The sequence below is a fragment of the Carlito syrichta genome, unplaced genomic scaffold, assembly GCF_000164805.1.
Source record: "Carlito syrichta isolate Samal-C Ts95f unplaced genomic scaffold, Tarsius_syrichta-2.0.1 Scaffold307214, whole genome shotgun sequence".
NCBI lineage: Eukaryota > Metazoa > Chordata > Mammalia > Primates > Tarsiidae > Carlito > Carlito syrichta.
The window spans coordinates 827053-831961 of NW_007251310.1; positions in this window are offsets into that span (position 1 = coordinate 827053).

Genomic DNA, 4909 nt, shown 5'->3' on the forward strand with positions numbered 1-4909 from the left:
AAAAAAAAAAAAAAAAAAAGGAAACGAAAGAAAGACTGTAGCAAATCCAGGAACTGACTAGGGCTGCTGGGTCTAGGAAAAAGTGCTCAGGATGGAGGGAAGTAGGTAATTTGGTCTTCATCCTGATCACTTATTCATTCATGGGCATATTTTGAGCCTACCTGTGTGGTGGGGCAACACATATTAGCATACAAAAGTCCTCTCAGCATCCCAGCTGCAGAAACCCCTATTCTTCGAGAAATAAGAACAGGGAGAGAGGTCACAGATGGCCGGCAAAATTGATCTACCCAAGAACTCGGCAGGGAGTGGGAAAGAAATAAGGCCTCAGAACTGGGGCTGGAGCAGGAGTCTGGGGTTTTGTGGTGGAGTCTCTGATGATATGAAACACTCTGGGGAGCAAAAGGGGGGTGAGGGGGGAGGCTTTGGGGAAGCTCTGTGCTGAAGGCCTCATGTTCTTTGAGAGATGCCTCATGTTCTTTGAGAGCAGGAAGACGAGAGGCAGACAGAACCAGGGGCACGCCTGGATGAGCTAAGGCTGACGCCAAGGAAGGCGTTGTCTCTGACCTTAAAAGGTCGTCAAAGGAATGCAGAGTCACACAGGTGGTTATAACAGAAGGAAAGAAGGCTATGTCGCTGGAGCAGACGCCAGGGCAGTGTTCTGATAGAAATCCCGGGTGACTCATACCCGGGAAAATCCAGGACCAGCTCCACCAAGTCGGTGGCATGTGAGCTGAGACCTGCAGGACAGGCGCGATTTGGGTGTGGGGAGGTGACTGGGGGAGCTGTTCCAGGCAGAGGCAGCCCACGGACGAAGGCCCAGAGATGAGGAGGCTCATGGCTGTGCAGGGGTTCCCCAGGGCTTGAGCGTGGTGGGAGCTGAAGGCGGGTGGAGTGAGTGGTGGGTGAGGCTGGATGCTGGGCTGGGCCCTGAACCCTGGGCTGGGGAGCCAGGGCTGGGCCAGGGGGCAGCAGGCATTGTCATTTTTAAAACAGGAATGTGACATGATCTTGGAATTCAGGACTGAAAGAAGACTCACAAATAATTCATTCCCCCTCACCCCAAAACCATGTGCGTTAAGTGAGTCAGAATTTAAAACTGAACCACTTTAAGTGACACGGCAAAATTGGGTCCAGATGAGACTCCGAAGGCTGTGCTCCCCACTACTGGGTACGTCATCGCCTCCTGAGATGGAAAGCGAGGGGAGGAGGAGAGGGAGAGGCAGAGGACTGAGAAGCAGCCAGGCCGTCTGCAAGTGGATTGGGTGGGCCAACAGAATCCTCCACAAGCTCTGGAGGGGAATCGGGGATCCAGTCGGGGCGGTGACGGGAGGAGCCCCGGTGTGGGAAGACGGCTGTTTGTCAGCACTGGAGCCCCAGCCGGCAGCTGTTTTCCTGGAGAAGCCTGACCCTTCCCTTTCCTGAGGGAAAGCTCCCCCTCCCCTAGGGAGCCCCCCCCCTTGACTTTGGCTGTGATGGGGGCAAATGAGATCCCACCTTGGAGGCTGCAGGCCGAAAAGATGGTGCCTTTCTAATCCCTGAGGTAATCGAGTTACCATGGAAACCACTAGACCGGTCCCACAGGCAGGAGGAGGTAGAAGTCTCCCTCGGTGATGCGTCCCTGAGGGGGTGTCACCTGTGTGGCAGGAGAGGGTGTTGCCAGTGACCTCTCCCCGAGTTGTTCTGGAAAGCCAGCTGCTCTTCAAGGTCACCCCTTGCCCTGTGATTCAGAGTAGGGGAGACCCCGCCGCCAGCCCGCAGTTGGTTTTCCCCTTTTCCTTCTGGCTCCTCTAAGGTCCTGCCCCCACACACCCAGCCCGGGCCACCCAAGAGTCACCATGTGGGCTTCACGGTAACAGGAGCCACAGCACCGGGTGTTTCCAGACATGGGCCACCTGCCGCCTGCCTGCGGAGGCCTGGGGTCTAGGCTGGGGTGGGGACGCCCTCCCTGGGTTAGCCTGTATCCTTTTCAAAGCTCTCTCTGCCGCAACCCTCTCCTGAGGCCTCTGAAGTCCTCTCACTTGCCACACACGCTGGAAGGAAGTCCTGAAAGGGTGAGAAATCTGCCTGAGGAATTCCAGCCTGGGAGGAGGGCTGGGCTGACAGCTGGTCCTGGCTGTCACGCAGGGAAGCAGAAGCTGAGGTCTCCGTTCATGTGTGGTACCTGGTGCATCAGGGCTGGGCCTGGGGTCACGGTGGTCACTATGGTGGAGGAAGGCCAGGCCAGTCAGAACCTGAAGTTCCTGGATCAACTGGAAATATAACTTCTCACCGGACATTGGGCAGGGCACGGAGAGGCAAGGGTGCCTCTCACATCCAAGTCTGGGTACCTTTGGAACCCATCTTTAGAAAGCAGCCCTGGCCAATCAAGGCGAGTTCCAGCTGTGAAGCTGCCCGTGGCTATCTCACAGAGACCTTTGTCTTCTTTCCCTGAAAATAAGATGTCTTTGTTTCCTTAGGAAAAGAAGAATTGTCATGTGGCTCTGATGACTCAGAACCAGTGATTAGCCTGGTTTATGGGACCACCTGTCTCAGCAATCACACACTTAACAGCCCCACACCTCTGAAAATAACTGGAGGGCACTAGCCTCACTCCAGTGGCTGTGTTCAGTGCCACACTTCTCAAACCCCGGCATGGGGCATGGGATTCGTTCTCCGCTGAGCTCAGACATCATGCCTTGTAAGCACAGCTCTCTACACTCAAGCACATAATAGATCAGCCTCTTGTTTCAGATAATGAGTAGATATGTCTTCCTTCAATACCCCCCAAAACCTTTCTTATAACCCACCACAAATTCTCCCAAACTCCAGAGAACAAGCAGTGCATTTTTTTCCAGCTTCAGTACAAAATTGGGGCCAGAAGCTCCTCCCCTGGTATCCCTTTTCCTTCTTCCTCATCCCTCCCCCTGGGTTCCGGCTCTGACCTGGGAGAGTGACTGTGGTGATCCCACCTGGGGCCTCTCCAGGACAGATAAGCCTCTTTTGACAAAGGGAATTGCATCTCTCAGCATCGTCTTTATTATGCAGCGTTACATCCAAAGCCCCCCTCCCAGGGCAGAAGAAAGGAAGACATAAGATGACATCTTGCCATGTGTGTTTAATTTCCGATACTAAAGTGAGATCGCATTGTATTTGTTTTTTATCACTGGCTTTCTAAACTTGATATCTTGTAGACACGCTCTCATGGCATTAAGTATTTTTCTGCAGTCTGATTTTTTTTTTTTTTTTTTTTGAGTTGGAGTCTCTGTCGTCCAGACTGGAGTGTGGTGGCCACTTCCGGCAGCCTCGACCCGCTGGGCTCCGGCGATCCTTCCGCCTCAGCCTTCCGAGTAGCCAGAATTACAGGCGCGCGCTACCACGCCCGGCTGAGTTTTTGATTTATTGTAGAGATGAGGTCTCGCTGCCCAGGCGGGTCTCGAACCCGCGGGCTCGGGCAATCCACTCACCTCAGCCTCCCAAAGGCGCAGGATTGCAGGCTGAGCCACCGAGCCCGGCTACAGTCTGATTTTTAAGTCCTGAACTGCATTGCACCATTTAACTATTCCATAATTTGCTCAGTGGATCTATCACTGGGTATTTAGATTCTTTCTTTTGTTTGCTGTTGTTATCATAAACATGCTGTGATGAACACCCTTGTGGTCTGTCTTTGTGTGCAGAGGTCTTTCCCATCAGAGACACAGGGAGAGCGGCCAAGTTCAAATCCATCCTCCACTGCTCAGCCTCCCTCTGGGCGCCTCCAGCCCACCCTTGTGCCCCAGCGTCGCATGTGCAGAAGGAGATGCCTGCACTTCCTGTCTTTTGGCATGTCCACTCACTACTGTGGCACAGCCCTCACTAAAGTGACACCAGGGACTTCCCGGGGACCAATCAGTGAGTTCAGTTTTCACCTGACTCAGCAGTACAATGCCCTGTCCTTTTCTCAGCCTGGAAGATTCCGTGAAGTCTGCCCCCTGCCCTCCTCTCCAGCCGCACCTTGTGCCGCACTCGCTCTTTCTCTAAGGCCCAGCACCCTTGTCCCTCTTAGTTCCTGGAATCTGCAGTGTCTGCTCAGGTCCTCTGTTCATACTGCTTCCCCGTCTTCCCGCACCCAACTCCTCCACTTTGTCAACTGGTAACTTGCATTACCTGTAACCAGCTAAAAGGCACTTCGCCAGGACGGTCTCCCAGTGCCACCCCCCCTACCACCACGTTGGGTGTGGACCCTCGTGCTCCTGGAGCACGGTCTACTCCCTGTGGCTCTGCTCATGGTGCTATGAAAAATAAGGGTGTGCTCCCACCAGCTACTCAGTACATAACTTTGAAAGTTAGTTTGGTTTTTTTGGTGAGTTGGAGTTTCACTATGTCGCCCAGGCTGAAATGTAGTGGCTAGCTCACAGCCACCACAGCCTCCACCTGCTGTGCTTAGATGATCCTTGTGCCTTAGTCTTCCAAGTAGCTGGAACTACAGGCACGTGCCACTATGCCTGACTAATTTTTTGATTTATTGTAGAGACCAGGTCTCACCAAATTGTCCAGGATGGTCTCAAACCACAGGCAATCCTCTTGCCTCGGCCTCCCAAAGTGCTGGGATTACAGACATGAGCCACCACACCTGGTTTGAAAGTTAGTTTTAGCATCACCAATAACATAATATGCCAATATACTTTATTATTTAAAAACATAGAATAGGGCTGGATGTGGTGGTTCACACCTGTCATCCCAGCTATTTGGGAGGCTGAGGCAGGAGGATCACTTGAGCCATAGAGGTAGAGGCTGCAGTGAGCTATGGTCATGCCACTGCATTCCAGTTTGGGTGACAGAGTAAAACCCTGACTTAAAAAAAAAAAGAAAGAGTGTTATTTGAGCCCAGGAGTTTGAGAACCAGCCTGAGCAATTTGGAGAGACCTCGTTTCTAGTTTTTTTTTTTTTTTTT